This window comes from Orcinus orca, chromosome 5 (assembly GCF_937001465.1).
Source record: "Orcinus orca chromosome 5, mOrcOrc1.1, whole genome shotgun sequence".
Taxonomy (NCBI): domain Eukaryota; kingdom Metazoa; phylum Chordata; class Mammalia; order Artiodactyla; family Delphinidae; genus Orcinus; species Orcinus orca.
The window spans coordinates 45,980,122-46,006,454 of record NC_064563.1 but is presented as its reverse complement, the minus strand read 5'-3'; the positions used below and the strand labels follow the sequence as shown (position 1 = coordinate 46,006,454).

The 26,333-nt window shown below is 41.8% G+C and overlaps 1 long non-coding RNA gene across 1 annotated transcript in view; it reads right to left on the bottom strand.

Moving 5' to 3' along the window:
- LOC117197477 (uncharacterized) overlaps positions 1-26,333 on the bottom strand; it is a 72,583-nt gene that overhangs the window by 25,363 nt on the left and 20,887 nt on the right. Inside the window, exons 3-4 of the long non-coding RNA XR_004478123.2 lie at positions 6,691-6,860; positions 2,080-2,214 (exon numbers count right to left, since the gene is read on the bottom strand). This is a non-coding gene — a long non-coding RNA (uncharacterized LOC117197477). The remainder of the gene's footprint in view (positions 1-2,079; positions 2,215-6,690; positions 6,861-26,333) is intronic.

The window sequence follows — 26,333 nt, the reverse complement described above, 5'->3', positions numbered from 1 at the left end:
TAAAGACTTAAATGTAAGACCTGAAATTGTACAATTGCTACAAGAAAACATAGGCAGTATGTTCTTTGACATCAATTTTAGCAATATTTTTTTGAATATGTCTCCGCAGGCAAGGGAAACAAAACCAAAAATAAACAAATGGGACTACATCAAACTAAAAAGCTTCTGCATAGTGAAGGAAACAATCAACCAAATGAAAAGGCAAACTACTGAATGGAAGAAGATAATTGCAAATCATATATCTGATAAGGGATTAATATCCAAAATATATAAAGAAATCACACAACTCAACAACAAAAAATCAACCTGATTAAAAATAGGCAGAGGATATGAATAGACATTTTTCCAAAGAAGACATACAGATGACCAACAGACACCTGAAAAGATGTTCAACATCACTAATCATCAGGGAAATGCAAATCAAAAGCACAATGAGATATCATCTCACACCTGTTAGAGTGGCTATTATGGAAAAGACAAGAAATAACAAGTGTTGGAGAGAATGGGGAGGGAAGGGAACCCTTGTGCACTGTTGGTGGGACTGTAAATTGGTGCAGTCATTATGTAAAACAGTATGGAGGATCTTCAAAAATTTAAGAAAAGAACTACCATATGACCCAGCTATTCCACTTCTGGGTATTTATCCAAAGAACACAAAAACACTAACTTGAAAAGATATATACACCCCTGTGTTCATTGCAGTGTTATTTACAATAGATATGGAAATAACCTAGGGGGTCCATCAATGGATGAATGGATAAAGAAGGAGTGGTATATGTGTATATTTCTATGTATATAAATATACACATATATGTGTGTACATATATATATATAAAAAAAAAATAAGGTTGGCCAAAAAGTTCGTTCGGGTTTTGCTATAACATCTTACAGAAACTCGAACGAACTTTTGGGCCAACCATATATATATATATATATACACACACACACATACACATATATATAAAAAACAGTGAAAAAAAGAGTGAAATCCTGCCATTTGGGACAAAATGAATGAACCTTGAAAGTACTATAGTAAATAAAATACGTCAGACAGCAAAAGACAAATATGTAATTTCACTCATATGTGGAATCTAAAAAAACAAACACGACAAACAGATTTTAAAATAAATAAATAAATAAATATTGAGAACAGATTAGTGGTTATCAGAGGGGAAGGGGTTTGGAAGGTGGGCAAAACAGTCAAAGGGGGTCAACTATATGTCTCCTTCTCTCTAAGAAAACATTATTTTTCCCAGGATGGCCAGAGTGGTGGTGGTGATCACTTTATAGCGTATATAGATGTCAAATTATAATGCTGTACACCTGAAATTTATATAATTTTTTTAAATTCCCACACTCTTAAATACATCATTTATTAAGAGGGAAAAAGAAGCAAGCACTAAGGGATACATACCTCTTAAATTTATTTACGTAAAGTTCAAAAAGCTGGCAAAATCATTCTATACCGTTGGAGGTCAAAATAGTAATTACCCTTCAGGTTGAAAAGTGACTAGACGGAAACATGATGGGGCTTTGAGTCAGTCATACTCTGTTTTTTGATCTGGGCCTGGTTACATATGTGTGTTTCACTTATAAAAATTCTTGAAGCACACACTTTTGTGCTCTCTCCTGTACATGTATTTCAAGAAAATGTTTACTTAGAAACACACACAAATTTGTAATTACTAACTTTAGTGTTATGTGTCAGTCATTCTATTTAGCTCTTTATGTATATTATCTTTATTATCATTACAAAGTCATTTGAATAGGTCCTATTATTAACAGAGTTAATAAACAGTACCCAGGTTTCTCCCAAGCAGATTACACTTATTTCCTTCCTAGCATTTAACACAATAGGTAACAATTTTGTGTGCTTGCTTGTTTATTGTCTGTCCCTCTATCTGAAGGTACAAGCATGGGACTTGATTTTTTTATTCACTAATGTAGCTACTAAAGGAATCCAGTGCCTGGAATGCAACAGGTCTTCAATACGTATTAACAATTGCTAAACAAGTGAGCATATAAACTTTGTAAAGGCAAAGAATACAGTACAAGAGAGAGAAAGCAGTTGGGACTTACTTGTTTGGGTACTCAGAGACGTTCTCTCTAAGGAAACATTATTCTCAGGATGGCCAGCAGACTGGAGGAAAAGGGAGACCCACGAGCAGGAGGAACAGCACGTGTGAGGACGCAGAGCTGGGACAGGCTTGCTCACTGGAAGAACAACAGAGGCCAGTGGGCCTGGAGTGTGGGAACAGGGAGCTGCAGAACCCACGCTCCCCAGGATGATCCACATGTTCCTGCCTCCATGACTTTCCTCCTGCCAGTCTCTAAAATTTTATCCAACATTCAAGACTCATCTCAAGTCCCAACTTCTTTAGGAAATCTCTCCTGACAACTCCAGCCAGGAACTAGGTGCGGTAGTGTTGGGGAAGGTCATCGAAAAGACATGACCGTTGAGCTGAAACCTTCTTACCGCCTCCCCTGTCCTTGGAATGTACACTCTACCTACCATTCCCACAGTGGGAGCTGCTCCAAGGACACAGAGAAAGCAAGGTATTCCTGAGACCATCTGGACAGTGTATGTGACTGAACCCAGTTTAGGCCTCTATATAAAGTTTTCAGATTCTGGCAGGTGGGTGCAGAAATCTACGCAGCTGAGCAAAGACAAGCCTTGTAAGTAAGTTCCCTTGCTTATTAAACTTGCCACCCTCCAATCTGGAGTAGTTTACCTCTTTCTTGGGTCTCTCCCAGCCCTCTGTGTATGGGGGTCAGTTTCAGATTACACCCAGGAAGCTCCTGAGGAGATTGCAAACCTATAATTGGCAAGCCAGGCAGGAGACCAAACAAATGAGCTTTGGGAAAAAGGCATCCATGGGGGAAATCCTGAGGTGGCCATGGACCTCTGTGTGGGGAGGGGTGGCCCATACCAGCCTCTTAAATTCCCTAGCCTTGGGAAAGAGGCATCCACAGGGGAAATCCTGAGTTAGCCATCAATCTTCAGGTGGGTGGACATATACACACTACCAAATATAAAGCAGATAGCTAGTGGGAAGCAGCCACATAGCACAGCCTGATCAGCTCGGTGCTTTGTGACCACCGAGAGGGGTGGGATAGGGAGGGTGGGAGGGAGACGCAAGAGGGAGGGCATATGGGGATATATGTATACATATAGCTGATTCACTTTGTTATAAAGCAGAAACTAACACAACATTGTAAAGCAATTATATTCCAATAAAGATGCTAAAAAAAAAAATCTTCATGTGGGGAAGGGTGGCCCATATGTTAGATGCTTGTGGACTGCTCCATGAGTATGGGGATGTCCCAAAAATGCCAGCTGTCATTTTTTGCTTGAGAAACTGCACATAGCACACTGCAGCAAAGGGAAATGAAGGGCTCTTGCAATGGGCTGTACTCTACTGTGGGCAGTTCAGCTGGATATCAATGCCCAACTGGAGGCTGGAGCTTGAGTTAGAGAGTTAGAAGAAAAGCTGAGGTTAGAGAAAGGCATGCAGTTGTCCACTACTCTGCTAGCTTCGGGGCTGCCAGACAAGGTGGGAGAGCAGGATAATAAATTGGAGACCTTAGTGTACCATTTTGCAGAGCTAGAAGGGTGCAAGTTGCTGTGGATTAAGCTCCAAGTGCTTGTGACAAAGCCTGACTGAGACACTAAGGGGTGGAATCCCTGGGAATGTGATGAGAATAAAGAGGATAATGTTATGGTGATTGATGAGGAAGCAGGTGAAACACCCTGTGCCTCCTATTACAAAGGAAAATTTTAAATAGTAATTACCTCAAAACCCCTAGGAGAAAACTTACATTCTTTCTCTGTTTTCTGAAGTTGTAAATCTTATTGTGTCTTTGAAATATAAACACCCTGGAGATAACCAAAACATTGCCCACAGAGACGGTAAAAAAAAATTTTTTTTAATTTTAAAAGGCAGGGAAAGAGGCTTTTTTTAAAATACAGACTGCTGTAGAAGTTCCTTTGCCCAAAAATCTAGTCCACAGCCTCCATAAGATCACAAATATCAGTAAAAAGCTTTAGCCATGTGAGTGGGTACCTGATTCATGGCTTAAGTTTTGGAATGAAAGCCATGGAGTTTCCATTTGTGTCTGTCTGTATGTTTATGTAATATGTCTATAGATGTGTATTGTGAATGTGTGATGTTTTGCTACCTGCAGAGGGTATTACCAAAATTTATTTGTAAAAGAGATAAGGTATTTTACAAATCTATTAGAAATAATAAGGTTGAAAGAAAATGACTGTATAAGAAAAGTAGGTAAAAAAAATAGAACGTGGTTTTTTTTAGATAAAGGATATTATTTGTTTTGGTAAAGAAAAAAAGAAAGCAATTTTGTCCTAAAGTAAAATGATTGTTCCAAGATTGGAAAAAAAAAAGGACAAAAGCTGAATGGATATAGAAAGCTGCAGTTTCGCAGAAAAAAATATTGAGAAAGAAATGTTATGTGTAGTCAAGCTAAAGTTGAAATAGATTTAAGTTAAAAAGAAAAAACGGAGAGTTTTAATATCGAAAGTACACTGCAAAATTAGAATTTGGTTTTCTCTCTGTTAAAAGGACAAAGTTTTCTTAGATTATTGGCTTGCTCTAGTAAGAAATTATAAATAAAGGCTTTTCTTTGCCTTTAATGTAATCTGTCTAGAAAACAAAGATTTTGTGTTTTGTCTTTTATCAGGTCCTTGATTACTTAAGAAACCTGAGCCTTCTCTATTAAAGTAACTAAGTGTTTTACAACCATATAACTTTTTGTATATGTTAAATTTCATGGGAAGCATTGTCAAATTTAAGAAGTGGTACACTTTCTTTAGGGTATACTTATATGAAATTCCTAAAAACCTAACATGTCTTGGTATAATGTTATCAGTCATAATTTTAAAATGTATGTCACAAAAATAACCAAATTCTCTTGACAACTGCATTATAATGAACTCTAATCAGATCTTTAACCATGGCTACTTTTTGTCTTTTGTCATTTGCAGGCAGTTATTGTTTTACTCTGATGCTTTGACAAACTTACTGAAAAAGTGCTTTATCTTCAAGGAGATTCATGGAAAAGATTTTGACAAGTACAGGTTTCTGATAACTAAGATCAATTTGCCTTCATATAGGAGGGGCAGTAATGGACCTTTCAAGTGCTTCCCCAAGTCTACCCGCACAGCCCCACAATATGTCATGGGATGGTAGCCAAGACCTGTCCCTGTTCCCCTTCCCCACATTAGTAAAATGGCCCATTACATTGATGATTGCCTCTGCTGCAGGTCACTCTGCAGGCTTTGCTAGAACATCTGCAAGGGAGATGTGCAGTGAACTTACAGAAAAGTCAAGGCCCAGGCACCATCGCAAAGCTTTTGGGGGAGTCGTTCGGTCAGGTAAGACATGTGCTGTCCCAAAAGCTGTGTTTGAGATGCAAAGCCTATCCAACCCCTAAGAATGTGAAAGAGATGCCAGCCTTTGTAGGGATTTTAGGGTTTTGGAGGACTTTTATTCCCTACCCAGCACATTGCCTCCACCTGGTAAGGAAAGGGCACATTTGGGACTGGGGATCAGAGCAGCAAGCCTCCTTTGAGAAGGCAAAAATGCTAGAGAAGCAGATGAAAGCTCTGCACATCTACCAAGCAGAACTAGCATTTGGGCTAGAGGCGTCTGTGACTCCAGAAGGTATGGGTCAGGCACTGTGACAGAGACAACAGAGGGGAGAGTGCCCCTCGGATTTTGGTCCCAGCTCTGGACAATGGGAAACAAGGGCATATGATTCATGAGTGGGTCCTTGTTGGTCACGGAAACAAGGGCATATGATTCATGAGTGGGTCCTTGTTGGTCAGGACATTTGGGTTTGCCTCCAAGAGCCTGAGGCAATCCTCATTCTTTTCCACATCCCAGCTAGTAAGGCACTGACACCCCCTGGCAATCAGGAAGCTGATGCTCCAGCTCAGATACAAGCCCTAGCAACTGACCCTTTAGTAGATACAGCAGATTTGGGTGTATGAAAGGAGCAGCCACCACAATGCTTGGGTAGGATGGCATATTGCCAAGGATGTCAAATTGCCCTTGAAATACAGTGACTTGGTTAATGGCAGTACAACATGTCCTGTGTGTTCTAAGCAATGCACAAGGCAACGTTACGGATGATTGGACCCCTCCACTGTAGTTCCCAATTGGGGAGGGACTGGCAAATTGATTATATTGGCCCCTTCCCTGCAAGTGAGGGTCTAAACATGTCTTGGTTTGTGTGGACACTGGGTCTGGTTTAACCTAAGCCACACAGACCAGGCTACCACTGTTAGGGGATTAGAGAAGCTGAGTACCATGTATGGATACTCTTTTTGAGTATCAGTGATAGTGATCAGTGATCACATTACAAAGGCCACGATGTGCAAGACTGGGCAAAAGAACATGACATTAAATAGAGGTTCCATCTCGCCTACCATCTGCAAGCAACAGGGCTGGTAGGAAGGAAAAATGGAATATTAAGACAGCAGATTAAATTACTATCAAGTAAAATCACCTTGGCAGGGTGAACTAAAGTACTGTCTTAGGCTTTAATACATTTGAATGATCAACCAGTATGGCCTATTGTCCCACATGCCAGACTAGGGACCTCTGCCAAGGCACCCAATACTGTAGAGGTATGGAAATGGCAGGAAAAAGCCATTGCCCCAACTCTCACCATGGATCAACCTGCTATGCTGTTGAGAACACCGGGCTCCATCACACCTGGGAATTGCCTCCTGGAATTCGCAATAGGACATCTCATCCAGATCAGAGACTTTGCACCCCTGGGTGAAAGGAAACTATGCAGTCTTCTCAGGGATCCCATTGTCCTGCTGCAAGCTGGACCTGTTGAAACACATTATACTTGAAATGGAACACACACCATTGAAAGAGGGGAGAAGGTGGGGGTTCTGGTCTGGTATATCTCACCCCCAGTCCGTCTCCTCGTGCCTGAGGTTGCTGCCTCCCCAGCCAGCATGTATGGTGTGCACAGCCAGGTCAGTTTCCTAAAGCTGCCAACCTCCCTCCCTTGAAGGCCAGGGGGGCATGTTCTGTTTTCCACTGGACAATCATTTGGCTACCATTTGTTCCCTCTGTTGGCCTGGAGGACATTATAGCACACATAGAAGCCCTTACTAAATTCTTATAGCATACACAGAAGCCCTTACTAAATTCACCCAGCAAGTCTTCAGTGAAAGCCAGCAAGGTCTATCTTTAGTGAACACTGAAAGGTCTCTAATAATAAAAGCTGCCCTCCATTTTAAGATTCTGGTGAGCGGGTGCGAAAATCTACTCATCTTATGGCCGCCCCAAACAAGCATTGTAGGTTTGTTCCCTCCCTTATTTAATTTGTCACCTACCAATGTAGAGTGATTTGCCTCTTTCTTGATTCTCTTGATGCCCCCTGTGTATGGGAGCCAGTTTCAGATTACACCCAGGAAGCTCCCAAGGAGGCTGTGAACCAAAAAATGCACTTATGTCACCCCCCACCCCGAACACGCCACGACAACCTGCACTTCCATAACACTGTCCTATTCTACTTTGTGTTGCAACTGTGTGTGCATGTATCTAATTTTCCCTTCTAGATAACAAGCTATTTAAAGACAAATAATTTGTCTTATCTTCGTAGAACCCTCACTCCAAGTGCCACGCCTTGCAAATATTGTCCAGTAGGAACTGAATTGGGGTGTCGGCATAATTTGGCAAATGTGGGATGTACAGGAATGGTGGGAAGCATTGTGCATATATGAGTGGAGGAGAGGGAAAAGGAATGGATCGACTAGGAATGCCTTTGTCTGCAAGTAACAGAAAAGCTGAACAACCATGAATTAAACAGTGAAGAATTTAGTTTTCTCGTATAACCAAAACTAAACAGGTACTGGCAATTGGTTTAACTACTCAGTCGCACCCAAGGGCCAAGACTCTTGCTTTACTTCTGCTCAGTACTCTTCACAGATTGGCTTTTGCTCCCATGGCTATCTCCCCATGGGAACAAGGTAGGTTTTGCATCTCCAGAGAACTTGTTCATTTCAAAGCAGGAAGAAAGGGGGAATGGTCAAAGGGCCAAACCAACTGTGCCTGTCGTCTTTTATAGAGAAAAAAAATATTCCCCGGCTCATCAGCGTCCTCTGCCTACATCTCATTGGTTAGAACTGGGTTACATGGCTAGAAACAAGAGAAGCTGAGAAATACAGGAATGTGATTAAAAATTTAGGCATAGACCCAGCTATACACACCTTGCCACCATAAAAAATCTCAGAGTTTCATTGAAAAGAAAGAAAAGGGGAACGTCTCTTGGAATAATAAACATATTATTTCAGCCTCAGGGATGATCCGTGCCTGAAGATAAGATCACAGGTACAAAAGCTAAACTGGGTATCTTAAACACAAAGTCTATAAGTGAGTAAATGAGCAAAACATGCAGGTAATTTCTGCAGAGATCTATTTAAATGCATATGAATCCCTAGGATACTCTCACTTCCACAAGGAAATATGCTTTCTCTCATTGTTCTTGAATCATGTGGCATCTTGGTCTGCATCATGCTTTTTGATACAAATGAGGTTATCAGACATATTCTAATATTCTGTTAATTCTACCATCAGACAAATAACCATCACATGGATGGATGGATTACAACTGACATTCAGCCTCCACGTCTGGAGAAAATAAAAGGGTGAGAGGGGAATGGACAATGGGGAACTGGCTCTGTCCCAAATGAGCAGTCACTATTCAGTCTTATTCAGTGAGAGCTACTATTGTGGAATGCTATCAGATTTTTCAAGAGAAATCAGAAATGTGGATTTGCATGTGAAATTTCATGATTAAATGTTAATAATGAATATAGGAAATTTCAAATATAATGAGGCCTAAATGTTTTGTGCCCTTTGAGAGCAACTGTCAAGGATGAGAGCTCTCACTACAGGCCAAGCTCAGCCAACACCCTCGGAGCTTTCTTTCCCACCCCAGCACCTTCCACAGGCATGTTACTTTCCCACCTCCCAATGTCTAGACATTTCTATCAACTTTGACAAACAAAAACACTTTAAATGAGTACACTTTTTATTCTAAAACTGGAGTTCATTTGTAAGAGCAAACCTCTCCTACAAACCTCTTGCCAATTTTTTACTAAAGGTGGGACTACGTACCTCTTTTAAACTTTAGTAAGAATTTCTACAATGTTACAGCATCAGGTTTAAAAAACAAAACCAGATATTTCTGGTTACCATAAAGAGCAAATACTGACTCATTTCGTGGTGAGATGACTGCTTCTTTGTTGATTCTTTCACTTATTTGTTTTCATTTAGAAAGTGTTGTTTGCTTTAGAAGTAAGACCAATGGTCTGTTTTCAGCTCAAGAAAATGCTGGACTACTTAACTTCTTCAAATTTTCCAAAGTAAAACTTTAATAAATAAAGCTCTGGCTTGTCATCAAGCATTTTGATTTTTCTTTTCTCTCCTATTGTTTCTTGTTCTCCCATTTCACTCTGGCCCTAGACCTTTTGGTTAGCCTGTAACAAAACCAAGAGTAACTTGACAAAGACTATCCTCCTCGCTTCACAAAGTAATATTCTTGTTGATTTATGTCACTGTAACTAGCCAAGGCAACCATTCCCCAATCTCAAATCTAATACTGATTTTCTCCCATTGGGATAGAAGTACACCTTTCAGACTGTGCTGTCTGACCTTACTACACATATCTTATATCTGCCTTTCTCGTAATTGGACCACTGTGCAGCTTTCTCACCAGGTTTATAATATTCCTTTTCCTCTGAGAAATTCTTTGGATTTTCTATGTCCTTTTCTCCTTCTCTTAGATATAAAAAAAATAAAAACGATTAAATAACTAAAGGTAAAATACTTTTTTCAACACATGGTTCTTCCAGCTACATAATATCCATCCACACCAAACCAACTTCAGCAACTCTCTCCATATAAATATATGTATTTATAGTTTATACATCAGAAGTCAATTCTTGGAATGATCCTCATTTTTCCTTCCTATTTATAAGCATAATACATACCACCTTCCCACGCTTATGTAATAGTTGTTGCTTCTTGATTTTTCTTTCTTTTTTTTTTTTTTTTGCGGTACGCGGGCCTCTCACTGTTGTGGCCTCTCCCGTTGCAGAGCACAGGCTCCGGATGCGCAGGCTCAGCGGCCATGGCTCACAGGCCCAGCCGCTCCGCGACATGTGAGATCTTCCCGGACCGGGGCACGAACCCGTGTCCCCTGCATCAGCAGGCGGACTCTCAACCACTGCGCCACCAGGGAAGCCCAATTTTTCTTAATGCTACCATCACAGCGATTAAGTTCACTATGGCGAAAGGCATTAATTTTCCTTAAACATGAATCAGAGATGAGCCAAAATTGCCAAATATCTTTATAATTTATGTTATTTGTAGTTCTAAAATGCATTTGACATCACTTATAATAAAAATATGTAGTCAGGCTAATTTAAAGAAAAATAAGCAGAAGTCTTTTAGAATTGGGATAAGGTAGCTATTATCACAGCAGAGCATAAAATCTGGCTTGAAGTTTTCTGTCATGCAAGGGAAAAGAAAACCAGAAAATGATGCAAAGCTCCCATCAGGTAATCAAATAAAGTACATGAGTTCTTCCTTCAATAAACAAATCCACTTAACAAATATTTGTGGAGGACTCACAATGCCTCAGATACCATGCTCGCTGAGCTGATATAAAGATAGACGATTTAACAATGACCTGAAGAGCCCAGCATCCAGTAGGGTAGACAGACATAATGATGACAATGGAATGAATTAAATTTAGCAATTGAAATATGTACAGGATGTTACAGGAGCACTTTCTGGAGTCAGAAGTCTTCCCTCTCCTGAAGGAGAAGCAGGTGACTACCTAAGACTGAATTCACAAACAGGGGTTTCCATGCGCTAGATGCCCTAACTAGAGGATAACATATACAAAAGAATACTTGGGATTTCAGGTGAGAAAACAAGTGTAGTTTGTAGTAATAAACACAATCAATCTGTGTAAAGTTTTAATTGTTTCCTCTTTGGGAAGTGACATGTATTTGTGGTGTCTCAAGTTCAAAATCCATTCAATTCAAAATGGCTGGATATGTACCTAGAAAAACAAAAACATATTCTGGGCTATATAAAATATAAAACATGGGCCATGCAGCTTTATTCAAGAGCAGTTCACACAACCTGCAGTTTTAAGACTGTGCATCACTAATTGACATTTGGGTCGATTCAACCTAAAGGGAATTTGATCAATAAGAACTCAGCCATGCCCAGTAGGGGCGCTTCATAATGGATGGTGGCAAGTCCACGCAGGCACAGCCTCACATTAACCAATGTGATGGTTAATTTTATGTGTCAATTTGACTGGCCACGGGTGCCCAGATTAAACATTATTTCTAGGTGTATCTTTGAAGGTGTTTCCAGATGAGATGAGCATTTGAATCAGTGGACTCAGTAAAGTAGATTGCCCTCCCCAATATGGGTGAGCATCATCCAGCCCATTGAAGGTCTGAATAGAACAAAAGGTAGAAGAAGGAAGAATTTGTCCTTTCTTCCCTGCCTCACTGCTTGAGATGGGACACCTCATTCATCTTCTCCAGTCCTCAGATTGGGATTTCCACCATCAGCTTCCCTGGTTCTCAGACCTTTGAACTTGGACTAAATTACACCACTGGCTTTCCTGGGTCTCCAGGTTGCAGACAACGGATTATGGGACTTCTCAGTCTCCATCATTGTGTGAACCAATTCTTATAGCTATAGATAGATATAGATATAGGTATAGACATAGACATGATAGATGATAGATAGATAGATAGACAGATAGATATCCTATTGGCTATATCTATATCTATATATACAGGTATCCTATTGTTCTGTTTCTCTGGCCAACCCTGACTAACACCCTTGGGAAGGGTGGATGTGGACACACACAGAGGAAGCAGCAGCAGGGAGCAGCACTGCTCAACCCTGAAGGGAAGACAGGGTGACCAGGTGTGTTGAGCTGTTGTTGCATCACAGATCACAGTGGGCAGTAGAGCTGCTGGGAGTTCCCGAACAACACTGAGCAGTGTTCTCACTGAGGCAGGGCTGCTGAACCTCCCAGACTTGGATGTACTGGGGGCTGGAGGGACCCCCAGTTTGGCAGGTTCACTACCAATCTTTTGTGGTAGGCTGAATAATGGTCCCCCAAATATATCCATATGCTCATCTCCAGACCCTGTGAATACATTACCTTACATGCAAAAGGGGCTTTACAGATGTGATTAAGTTAAGGATCTTGAAGTAAGGAGATAATCCTGTATTATCCAGTTTGGCCCGATATAATCACAATGGTCCTTATAAGGAGGCAGGAGGCAGGAAAGGTCAGAGTCAGAGAGAAGGTAATGTGATATCAGAAACAGAGTTTGTAGTGATGAACTTTAAGATGAGGGAGGGGCCACAAGGCAAGAAAGCCAAGGAAGGTGGCCATAGAAACTGCAAGAAGCAAGGAAATGGATTCTCCCCAAAGAGCTGCCAGAAGGAACCAGCCCTGTCAACACCTTGACTTTAGCCCAATGAAACTGATTTGGGACTTCTGACCTCCAGAACTGTGCAAGACAGAGTTTTGCTGTTTTAATGCACTCAGTTTGTGGCAATTCGTTATAACGGCAATAGGAAACTAATACAAACACCTTTGTCCTCTTTCCCCTTTGACACTGCAGACCACCTTATGCCTTAGGTTCATTTAGGAACAGACAAGGCAGTGTGATGCAAGTTTCTGCATGAGCACACATAAGGAAGAGCAAGACAGCCACTCAGCATGTGTGATAAGAGTTGAAGGAGGAATACAGAAAATTGAAAGTCACTGGTCCTCTGAGGGGGGCGAGTACTGAGCAGAAAGCCTACTTTTAGAGGGCTGATTCACAGTCAGGACATGAGGAAATCAGACAGCCAGTGAGTGTGGACCATGAGTTCATACTGCTTGTCATAAAAGGAAACAAATTTGTCTGTCCATAAATTCTAGAAAGAACAAAGCACTGGATTCTTATATAAAGGGAAATTTATAACAAGACAGATAATGTCTTCAAGCAGCAGTTTTATAGAGACATTCTTAAAACCTCAAGAAAACAAGAGCATACTCTTCAATTACAGCCCAGGGACAGCAAGTTTTGTAGGAGCAAGACAAATTGAGTCAGAATATATTATCTGCAGTAATCCAACTTGATAAAAAAAAATAATAATAATGTAGAGAGTTTAGGCCACCTGAATGAATTACCAAAAGTTATTCAAGGGATATGGCCTCATACCTTAAGAAAAGTTGGCTTTAAAAACCAATGCATTAGCAGTGACTTCTAATTTTTTTTTTAAACAGAGAGAAATTGAACACGCTTCCCCTGTGTGGACAGGACCTGCATCTCTTTATGTCTCTGGATTATAACAGGTAGGGTAGATTTGAAAATCTTTTCCCAGTGTGGGAAGCTGAGGGCACTGATTACAGAGAGTTCATTCCCAAACTTTACTACAGATCCTGGTCTGTGTTTTGTGAGAAAACTAAATAATCTAATGTTTTTGTACTGATTATAGAATAATTATATTGCATATTGTTCATTTATTTTCTTAATGGAATGTTGATAGACACACAGAGTAGACCACACCCACTCTGAAAAAATGAGTGAATATTCTGACTTGATTAGGTCTCCATCTTTAGCAATCATGAAATCCTAGTTCCTCCTTTTACAAGGCCCTAATATTAGGGGGTAAATGTGAGATGGAGATTCAGATTTTTAACTCCTCCCACTGGCTGCGCTTAGTTCTTTCTAATTCCACGCTTCCCAGAATATTGGAGCTGGATCTTAGCCCACAAACTCAGGATTACAAAAAAAATATTTATTCTTATTATTTTTGTCATTCCTTTCTTTTCTTTTTTTTTTTTTGGCTGCGCCGAGAGGCTTGTGGGATCTTAGCTCCCTGACCAGGGACTGAACCCGGGCCCTTGGCAGTGAGAGCATAGAGGCATAACCACTGGACTGCCAGGGAATTCCCTCCTTCTTTCCATTTTATTCTTTATTCTTTTAATTCAGCTTAATTTCTGTTTTGGGTTCCCATCATGCTGGGCAGGGAGGAAACCCAGCCTCAAGCCATGGTTCCTCCCCTCTGGTCATGCTGGGGTCCCAGAATCTTGGGCAGTGGAAGGCAGTCAGGGAAAGACAGACTTGGAGACATCCAACATAGAGGCAGCAGTCCCTGGAATTTCAGAGTTTTCCCACTGCTGCGTAACCTAGCTGAGGCCTGGGAGTCTCCATGAAACTGCCCCAAGCAGCTTTCTCAACTCTACAGTCTTTCCACCCTCCCAAAGCCCTGCCTAGAAATTAAGCAAGCAGTTAAGAAAAACAAAACCAGCTTCCTGGGTTCAATATTCAGCTCTGATACCTACTAGCTATGAGATCAGCAAATTATGTAACCTCTCTATGTCTCAGTTTCTTCATTTGTCAGCTGGGAATATATCAATAGTATCTAACTCAACAGGTTGTAAGAAGTAAATACATGCCATGCACTTAGAATAGTGTCTGGCATACCAGAATCCCACACGTTTTGATATTCACTAAAATGTAATCTCCATGAGGGCAAGGATCTTTGTGTATTTGTTCACTGCTCTTAGACCAGTGCATGGTGTATACAGAAGTTAAAGAATGAATGAATGTTGAAAGACTCGGCGCATGTTCCTTCTTTGTCCCAGGACTTCAGAGCTCTCTGCTTTCCTTATGTTCCTTCTCTCCAGCCCTGGAAAATCTCTCTCTAGTATCAGAGAAGTTTTTATTTTTGGGGGTGTCTGGCCAATATGTTGTTTCTGACCCATACCATCCCCACCTCTGCCCACAGGGCCAGGAAAACATGTAGACTATGCTTTATTTTCTCCCAACCATATCCCTCCACAGAAGCAAAGAACAGACTTTACTCGGCTTCAACGGAAGGAAGAGAAAGGAGGAAACACAGAAGAAAAGCAAAGTTTAAAAATCTCTAAATAGTATCCCACCCCAAGAGCTTTAACTCATTTTTTTTTAACTTTTAGTTTCTCATGAATGGGTCCAAGGGTTGTGCAAAATTTAAGGGCTCTTTCTTGTAATCATTACATGAAATGCACTCATGCCTGCTCACAACAGCTGAATCTAATCTCTCTGTGATTCATGGCCGAGTTACCGTTGCCTTGCTCGTCAGAACAGTTTCCTCCTGGTTCCCTTGGACAGGATGAGGCTGGCTCTTGGTAGCCAAGTCATTGGAGTCATATCAATGAGCAATTTGCCTTCTTTGATAAAAGCTCTACTCTGATTGTTAGGTACACACAGAGCCCACACCCAAGCACACTACGTATACTTTCTAAACAGAGGTGGGGCAAGCCAAGTCAGTAATGCTGTCCTCCTCCACCCTCCCTCCCACCTAGTTTGCCATCTTCAGCTCTAGGCAGTGCAGACAGTTACTAGCCTCCTATTTATTAGTGTAAGCAGTCTGGGTTTCTTTGCCAAAAGATACACTCAGGAAGGCTCATCAGCCCATACCCAGTTCCACTGGCTGTGCTGCCAGCTGGAAGCCTCCCATACTTCACGTTTGGGCCCTAAAATCAGAGCCCAAAGTTAACCTGGCTTCTTCTGGGACAGCAGCACCAGAGCCAACAATTTTTCACTAACATTTAATGAGATTGTTAAACACGTCATTTCAAAACAGATCTGAAGTTGGCTTAGGGTTTTGTTTTAACGCCAGATGTATTTTCTGGTTCTTAGTTTGTCCAGGTATGGCTGAGATTAGATTTTAGTCTAATCAGTGCTGCCTAGAGCTGAAGATGTGAGCCATCTTACTGGTAAAGACACCTCTCCCTCAGCCTAATTATTTTCCAGGGTTCACTATTATACCATACTCACGTGGTAAATATTGATAAGGATTGGAAATGACATAATATGGGCGTAAGAGCCCTGGGCTGAAGTTCAAATATCTGCATCCCAATCATGACCTAGTCACTATTAGCCCTTGGGAAAGTCAGTGACCTGGTCTGGATTTAGCTTCGCTATCTGTATATTATGAGATATATTTTAAGTACTTTCATATCCTACAATTATCCTTGCCTATGGGAGCCCACTCTTTGACTCTGAAGCATCCATTCCTTTGGGAGGGCAGATACCATCTGTAACAAAGGGTCAGCATCCGTGTCCAAAACTGCTTCTTATTAAAAAAATAGTAATCACCAATTTTAAAATCTCTAAATTCTTTCAGCTTCCTTTATATAACAAAAGCAAACCTTAACCAACGCATCTTGATTTGCCCAGGATGTTCCCAGTTTTAGCACTGAGAGTCCCATACCCCAGGAACCCCCTCAGTCCCAAATCAGGGTAATCAGTCGCTCCACTTAGAGACTGGACCTACAGTTTAGTTATGAGCCATAGTGTAGAGATTATTTAAGATAGAAGAGAAAGACTGGTAAGAATGTGAGCTCCAGAAGGAGTGAGTGCTTCAGTCATCTATGAACAAACCACCCCAAAAGAGTGACTTAAAATATGAGCAATCATTTCTTTTGCTCGTGAATCTGAGCATTGAATGGGCTTAGCTGGGTGTTTCTTGCTCAGGGTGTCTCTTGAGGTTGCAGTCAGACAGTGATTGAAACTGATACCATCTTGAAGCCTTCTTAACTTGCATGTCAGCACCTGGGTTGGGCACACTTGAACAGCTAACAGCTCAAGCTCCTCAGATCTCTCTCTCTCCCCCCCCCAGCTCCCTCCCTTCCTCCCTCTCTAACTCTTTCTCCCATCTCCACATGCTCTCCCCAAATGGTGGCCTCAGGATAGTTGGACTTCTCACGTGGGGGCTGAAGGCTCCCAGAGCAAGTCCCAAGAGAAACTGGCAGAAATGTCATGACCTTTTCTAATCTAGCCTCATGTCATACTGCATCGCTTCTGCCATATTCTTTTCATTAAGCAAGTCACAAATGTCCACCCAGGTTCACAAGAAATGACATAGACTCCACCTCTTGATGAAAAGAGCATCAAGGAATTTGCAGACACGTTTCACAACCACCATAAGGAAGAAGGACACCTACTCCTTCCAGCTCAGAGAATTTACTTGAAAGAGAAGAGAGGTAGGGGAAGCAAATTGTCAGATGCATATGTGCTAGGGATCACCACCACACCTCCCCAGACCATAAGATCTGAGCGGCTGGTATCAGACAGTAAAGAGTCAAGAAGAAAGCCAAAAGTAGAGAAGCCTCAACCACTTCCCATTCACAATTCTGGGAAGATGTCACCACATAAGGCACCAACAATGAACGATGCAACAAAGTGAAAATGGCAGCCCAGCCCGGTTAGGTAATGAGAGCATCAATTACCCAGAGCCTTCCTTGTGGCACAGAAGAAATTTAGAGGTTTCTGCCTATCCCATGAAGGATGTGAGAAGATGATGTTGCTGATGGCAAAGGTACCACAGAGCAATGATGAGGTCACTCTGAAGTACTTTAAATTGGGAATCACAGGCATCCTCAGACTGTAGGGAGAAGAAACTGTGGCATCAGAGAAAATGGAAGTAGGGTGAGTCTGCAGGAAAGACTTCTGGACCAACTGAGCCCAGAGAACAGACTGAGAGTTCTCCAGAGACAGGTAAGCAAAGTGCCCCCAACCCCATCACCGGACTGGATGGACAAGGGCAAGACCAGAGCTCTGGCTCCACCTATCAAGATGGAGACAGGAGGAGCCAGAGGGCAGCAGAAAACTGGTGTGTGGACCTGGGGCCTCTCTTCCCTGCCACCTTGCAAAGACAATGGAGTCACCTGAAAGTGATGAATATATCACAAACTGGCAGGTTTAAATTTCTGGTCCCTTCTTTCAGTCTCAACTCTCATTCAGGGTGGCAGCTGTGAGAAAATTCAGGTCAGCTCTACAGAGAGAAAAAGCAATATTTCTCTTTGCACATCTAAGTTACAGTGTTAAACCTGTCCCTGAGCAATATGAAAAACAGAAACCACTCTTCTGATTACCTCACTCCCCACCCTGAAGCCACAATAGTTCCTGTTGCTTACCTCTGACTTGTCGTTTCCTCCCTTTGTGCCTGTGCACCTACGGTTCCCTCTATCTGGAATGTTCTCTCTGTTGGCTCTTCGTACCTTTCATATCTCACCTTAAATGTCAACTTCTGAGTGAGGCCTTTATTAACTGCTCTGCCAAAATGGATCTACTCCTGTTTTTCTCGATCTCAATACCTACTGACTTTTTTCTGATAAATGATTTCTCACCCCACCGGCACTGTTCCCAACCTGCTCCTCTCCAGACGTGCCCATCTCAGGAGACAGTCCTACCCAATCGCTTAAGCCAAAACCTCAGTTCTTCTGAGTCCTTCTCATTTGTCCTCAAACCCACATCCAAAGGAACTGCAGTCCGAAGGTTCTGTCTCCAAATATATATCCTAAATCCATTCACTTCTCTTGCTCGCCTCTGTCACCACCATCTAGTTGGGCCAGAACTTTCTTGCCTGGTCTGACCTGCAGTGCTAGCCTCCCTACCTCTGCTCTTGCCTCTTTACCATTCCACATCACACTCAACAAAATATTTTTAAAATATAAATCAGCTCCCACAACTCCTGTGTTTAAACCCTCAATGGCCTCAAAAGTCTCCCCCTAGACCCACAAGGCCTGAAGGGTCCAACCCTCAAGCTCTTCACCTAACAGCACATCTCCTTCCCTATACACTGGTCTGCTTCGGACTCTTTGAACCTGCCTTCCTGCCTCAGGGCCTAGGCAATTCCTCTAACCTGTAACAATCTCCCACAGTGCCTTAACACAGATGGCTCCTTCTCATCATTCAAGCCTCAGCTTAAATGTCATCTCCTCAAAAAGGCCCTCCCTGAGCTCCTCCCACCCCCATTAGAAAGTCCCTCTCCTTGGACTTCTTTTCTTTACAACACCTAACTCTGTGATGAAATGGGCAGTTCATTTGTTTACTTTTTTAAAATTATCTAGTCCCTCCTTCACAAACACACTTAGGTAAGCTCCCTGGTGCAGGTCTCTATATCCTCAACACCCAGAGCAATATGTGGCTCTTAGGTGCTCAGAAGGTACTGAACAAACAAACGAATGAATGAATACCTTGAAAACCAGTTATTCTCTGAGGAAGAAGGAGCATTTTCTTCTGATCTCAGTTTCCTCACCTGTGAAATAAAGCTATTGAATAAGGTGACCTTCAGGGCTCATTTCAGCCAAACATCCAAGGTTCTTTCTATAATTGCACGTGCACTCTAATGGTTGGCTCTGTAAGGGCATCTTTTCTCTACAGATAGTTTAAAGGGCTCTTTCAATCTTCTCCTAAAGTAAAAATTCGTGTCTGCCAAAATAGAGTAAAACTTCACTAGGTAAATAATACAGTTAACACTTGCCAATAAGATAAGGTCAACCCAAGTAAAATGTAAATCTCTCATTTCAAAAAATGATGAAATAAACTGCCTGTGCTCCAGGTCTATTTATATCTGGCATTTAGCTTTCCTTTGGAATTTGGCTCCTCTGGGCTGGAGCTTGAATTTAAGTAAACACACACACACACTATATATATGTATATATAAAATCAAACCTATATTAACTGCAATGATTTGTTGTGTCCGTATCTGGGGCAATATTCTTTATTGTCAGCAGTACTTAGTTTTCAATTTCAATTCATTTTTCAAGTTCTTCCTGATCTAAAAAAAAAAAGAAAAAGCTATGAGGGTGGAAGAAATACTCTTTTATTCTAGCAGGGTTCCCAGCTACATGACTGCAGGTTGGTACCTCCAGGCAAATGGCAATAGAACCCAGGACTTCAAGTTCTCTCTCAAAGTATTTCTCTTTGAAGAACCACAAAGTCACTCTAAATGCTCTTTGGGCTTCAAAAAAAGAACATCTCAAGCTAGTCCCCATGGTGAATTTTTACCATATATAAACACATCTAATTCCATAGGCTAAAGGCATGAAAGAATATGTTTGGAGAAAATGTAGAAGTTTGAATAAGAAAATAATAACCAAAAAGTCTAGGATATACATAAAAAAAAAAACTTCCTTACTCTCTTCTGTAACTTCAGAAGCAGATCCATCCTTCAAGCTTCACTTCAGAAATCACCTCCTCCAATAAGTTTCCCCCCAGCTCCTCAGACCACTTTAAAATCTCCTTCCTCTCAATTCCTGCCACACTTTGCTTGTAATTATTCAATTTATTTGACTCAGAAGTTATATATGGTTGTTTACATGCCCACCTCCCAGTAGACAATGTGTCATTCACTGAACTATCTTCCCCACTGCCTGTAAGCACCTAGAGGGCAAGGACTCCCTCTAACTCACCTAGAATGTTCAGCAAGGCCTAAAATCACACTTCTATTCTTATGTTCAAAGTCATTATTGCCTTTTTTTCCAAGTTATTAATAAAATACAGATACTTCTATGTTTTTATAAGCATTTTTACTCACTACCTAGGGGAATTTTTAAACTTTTTATTTTAAAACATTTATAATGCCCTTTATCCAGCTTCCCCCAGTGGCAACATGTTGAACACAAGATCAAAACAGGAAACTGACATTGGTACAATACTCTTAACTAGACTACAGACAGTGTTTAATGTTCATCAATTTTTACATGCACTCATTTGTATGTGTTTCTATGCACTATATGCATATGCAATCCCATGTATATACATTTATGTAGCCACAGTCAAGATACAGAGCTGTTCCATCATCACAAAGGATCCTGCTCATACTCTCCATTTATCTTCACATCCCCCCAACATCTATCCCTGCCCCATGGCAACCAGTAATCTGTTCTCCAACTATAGTTTACCATTTTGAGAATGTTATGCAAATGAAATTATAAAGTGTGTATAAAACCTTTAAAGATTTTAAAGTATAAAACCTCTTGATGTTGACTTTTTTCAGCATAATGCCCTTGAGATCCATCCAGGTTGTTGTGTGTATCAATAGTTCATTAATTTTTATTGCTGAGTAGTATTCCAAGGTATGAATGTACCAGAGTTTTTTTCCAGTTTGGAGGTATTACAAATAAAGCTGCTATAAACATTCATGTATAGATGTTTGTGTGAACGTAAGTTTTCCTTTATCTGGGATAAATGCCCAAGAGTACAATTGCTGGGTCATATGGTAAGTGCATGTTCAGTTTTATAAAAAACTGCCAAGCTATCTTTCCAGAGTGGCTATGCCATTCCCAATAGCGATATATGAGGAATCCAGTTTCTCGGCATTCTCTCCAGCATTTGGTATTATCACTACTTTTAGCATGTATACATATATATATATATATATATATATATATACACACACACATACATATATATAATGGAATATTATTTAGCCATATAAAGGAATGAAGTACTGATACATGCTACAAGGTGGATGAACCTCTAAACATTATATAAGTGAAAGAAGGCAGACACAAGAGGTCATGTATTGTGTGATTCCATTTATATGAAATACCCTGAAAAGGTAAATTCATAGAGTGGGAATGCAGATTGGTAGTGCCCAGGAGCAGGGGAGAGGAGAAATTGAGAGCAACTGCTTAATAGGTACAGGGTTTCCCCTGGGGTGATAAAAATGTTTTGGAACTAGATAGAGACAGTGGTTGCAAAACATTGTGAATGCACTAAATGTCACTTTAAAATGTTAATTTTGTTATAGGAATTTGACCTCAATTTTTTTTAAAAAAAGTTGGACATATTTATGTGGGTCTGTTTAATACCATCCAGCCTTGATTACTATAGGTATATAGTTAACATCATACTTTTCATACATAGGGCCAACTACAGGTGAGCTGGGTAAACGGACACGCTCCTCACCAAGCATTTTCTCTCACTAGGCTGGGAGTTTTCCCCCAGAGGCACAGATCCCTCTATCCCAACATACATTCACAGGCCCCCTATTATCTATCTCCCTATTACACACAGGTGGAAGTAGGCTTTGCTGATACAGATTGGCATAGGGTCTCAAGAAACTGGAGATTCAAAGTTAATTCATATTATCACTTTGACTTTCTGCTTTCCCACCTTATTATTTTAAAAAATCTCCAAGTATTAAACGTAATATTTGTATTATTACTTAAAATTGTATGCATGATTAAAGTGGGGAAAGAAGAGTTTTTATCTTCCTATATGGTAAGGACTGAACTAATAATGGGAGTGTGCTTAGCTTTAATTTGAATTGATTAGGTTTAATAGTGTTAAGTGGCACAACCCTGTAAAAGTGATACTAAGATTTATATTTATTTCTAATGGGCCTCTGGCTGGACTTTGGGTTTGGTTGGGGTCAAAGCCAGGTTGTTCCTAAGTTGAATTCATTCTGATGCTTGACACCCCACACCCCCTTGTCCATTTAGAAGCCCTACTTCTAAAGGTCAGTGTACCGTCTCTTTGGCACCCAACTAACAATTAAGAGTAGGCTATAAGGGAAGATTGTCTATATTTTGAGTGGCAAGAAAAGCCGCAGTCATTTTGTCTTTGCACTTTGGATGCTGAAATCTTCCTGTGTAACATAGCCACATCTAGATAAATACGAGCTTTTTCTTCTATTAAAATTATTTCCAATGTCTATCAAAATGCTTTCTTTTATAGAATGTTTCTGACCCATAGTGGCCTGTAAAACATGTATTTGGAATAATATTTGGAAAAAAGTAAATAGTTTTTTCAAAATGAAAAAAAAAAATTTGCTAAGCAGTTAGCGGCAGTCAATGAACACTTTCAGAATGGTTTTGAAGAGATGATCCAGTGGACAAAAGAGAGGAAATTGTGGGAGTTCCCAATTAACAATGAAGCAAGTTTTGATGATGATGTTTCAGAATTTCATGAACATATATTTCTGGATAAATACCTGGAGGATTTTCCAAAACAAGGACCAATTCGCTACTTCATGGAGTTGGTGACCTGTGGCCTTTCCAAAAGGCCACAGGTCACCAACTTTTTTTTTTTTTAACAAACATTCAACACACTTTATTGATTTAGGGGCCAAACAGGCAGCATGTGGACAGTTAAGAAAGGCACCTCATTGAAAATAATACATCACAGTGCTGTTGAGTGATCCCAGTCACAGGATTTGAGGATGGAAAGGACAATCTCTGGATAATGTCGCTTAGGACACTTGCTCATTTATTAAAAAGAGTCCTTTCACATGACATGGATGGAGGAAGGCAAGAGTGTAGGACTATGGCATATGCTGGGTGGCTGTCGAGAGCTTACCCACGAGAGCCGGTGGGCTGGTACATCAGTGGTAAGTTGGGAAGGAGGTGAGACCAGCCTGCTCCACCTGCCCCATGACTCCAGTAAACCTGATTTGCTGAGCCACTACCCCCATGAACACACTCCACATCTCTTTCAAATGCGGAGATGACTTTTTGATCTCATGGTACGGGGAACCAGGGTTAGTGGTCAACTCCCGCCCACTCCAAGCTACACGACAACAGTGTGATTTCCTGGGCTGGCATGAGGTTCTGATAAAAGCTGAGGTCTTAGGGCACTGGCACTCTAGAGTTGGAGTATTAATTACTAGCTTATCAAGATTTTTAGATATTTAGATTTTTACTTAATTCTAAGTTTTACACTAGTGAGAAATCTCCTGGCAGGCATTTCAAAAATACCCATAAACTGTCACCAGGAGCTGTACTGGAATTAGACCATCTTCATGGAGCCATGGCACACCCCAGCCTCCCACTCATGAAAGGCTGAGCCCATAACCAGCTTTCTTCACCAACCAGGCAGGAGGCTATTGGGCTGTACAGTTCCATCTCATGCCTGTGCTTGACAAACTGAAGAGCTCAGTTGTCGTGTCAAACCTACAACTTGATGACTCTGTGGAGCTGATATGAGGATCGATTTTGCTGCCTTGTCCTTCCTCTCAAGCTTACAGTGAAATAATAAAGAGAATCTGTTCACATCAAATTCCTGCTTAAAATCTTCCATTGACCTCAGAATAAAGTCCAACATCCCAGCATATCATAGAAGCTCCTTGGCTTTCCAGCTTTCTCTGGCTCCTTCTCCAACCCTAACTCCCAGTCTCATATCAAAATATTTGCACGCCCAACACTTTGCCATATTCTCACTTGGCCCAGTGCCTTTGCATATGCTGTCACCCTTCAAGCTTGACTCAGGACAAATCCTACCTGGAAAGTTCTCGGTGACCCATCATAGTCAGGTTAGGGGTCTCTCTGTGTTTCCTTCTTCTACAGTTAAATCTTACCTGTGTCAAAATTCTCTGTTGGGGGGCTTCCGGGAAGATGGCGGAAGAGTAAGACGCGGAGATCACCTTCCTCCCCACAGATACACCAGAAATACGTCTACACGTGGAACAACTCCTACAGAACACCTACTGAACACTGGCAGAAGAACTCAGACCTCCCCAAAGGCAAGAAACCCCCCCAGGTACCTGGGTAGGGCAAAAGAAAAAAGAATAAACAGAGACAAAAGGATAGGGACGGGACCTGCACCAGGAGAAGGGAGCTGTGAAGGAGGAAAGGTTTCCACACACTAGGAAGCCCCTTCACGGGCAGAGACTGCGGGTGGCAGAGGGGGAGAGTTTCGGAGCCACGGAGGACAGTGCAGCCACAGGGGTGTGGAGGGCAAAGCAGAGACATTCCCGCACAGAGGATCGGTGCCGACCAACACTCACCAGCCCGAGAGGCTTGTCTGCTCATCCGCCGGGGGGGGGCGGGGCTGGGAGTTGAGGCTCTGGCTTCGGTCGGAGCGCCGGGAGAGGACTGGGGTGGCGGCGTGAACACAGCCTGAAGGGGTTAGTGCACCACGGCTAGACGGGAGGGAGTCCGGGGAAAAGTCTGGACCTGCCGAAAAGGCAAGAGACTTTTTCTTCCCTCTTTGTTTCCTGGTGCGCGAGGAGAGGCGATTAAGAGCGCTGCTTAAAGAAGCTCCAGAGACGGGCGCGAGACGCTAAGGCTGCTGCTGCCACCACCAAGAAGCCTGTGTGTGAGCACAGGTTACTATCCACACCCCCCTTCCGGGGAGCCTGTCCAGACCACCACTGCCAAGGTCCCGGGATCCAGGGACAACTTACCCGGGAGGACACATGGTGTGCCTCAGTATGGTGCAACGTCATGCTGGCCTCTGCCGCCGCAGGCCCGCCCCACACTCCGTGCCTCTCCCTCGCCCGGGCCTGAGTAAGGCAGAGCCCCTGAATCAGCGGCTTCTTTAACCCCGTCCTGTCTGAGTGAAGAACAGACGCCCTCCGGCGACCTACACGCAGAGGCGGGGCAAATCCAAAGCTGAGCCCCTGGGAGCTGTGACAACAAAGAAGAAAAAGGGAAATCTTTCCCAGCAGCCTCAGAAGCATCGGATTAAAGCTCCACAAACAACTTGATGTCTGTGGAATACATGAATAGACAATGAATCATCCCAAATTGAGGAGGTGGACTTTGAGAGAAAGATTTATGCTGTATAGCTTTGCTTCCACCATTTGTCCTACGGTTCTATCCGTCCGTTTTTTTGTTTGTTCGTTTTGTTTTTCTTTTCTTCTTTTTAAATTTTTTTTCTTAATACTTATTTTTTTATTTTAATAATTTTATTATATTTTATCTTACTTTATCTTATTTTACTTTATCTTCTTTCTTTCTTTTTATCCTTCTTTCCCTCCTTCCTTCCATCCTTCCTCCCTCCCTCTCTCCCTCCCTCCTTTCTTTCTTTCTTTCTTTCTACTTCTACTAATTCTTTCTTTCTACTTTTTCTCCCTTTTATTCTGAGCTGTGTGGATGAAAGGCTCTTGGTGCTGCAGCCAGGAGTCAGTGCTGTGCCTCTGAGGTGGGAGACCCAACTTCAGGACACTGGTCCACAAGAGACCTCCCAGCTCCACATAATATCAAATGGTGAAAATCTCCCAGAGATCTCCATCTCAACACCAGCACCCAGCTTCGCTCAACGACCAGCAAGCTACAGTGCTGGACATCCTATGCCAAACAACTAGCAAGACAGGAACACAACCCCACCCATTAGCAGAAAGGCTGCCTAAAATCCTAATAAGTCCACAGACACCCCAAAACACACCACCAGATGTGAACCTGCCCACCAGAAACACAAGATCCAGCCTCATCCACCAGAACACAGGCACTAGTCCCCTCCACCAGGAAGCCTACACAACCCACTGAACCAACCTTAGCCACTGGGGACAGACACCAAAAACACGGGAAGTACGAGCCTGCAGCCAGCAAAAAGGAGACCCCAAACACAGTAAGATAAGCAAAATGAGAAGACAGAAAAACACACAGCAGATGAAGGAGCAAGGTAAAAACCCACCAGACCTAACAAATGAAGAGGAAATAGGCAGTCTACCTGAAAAAGAATTCAGAAT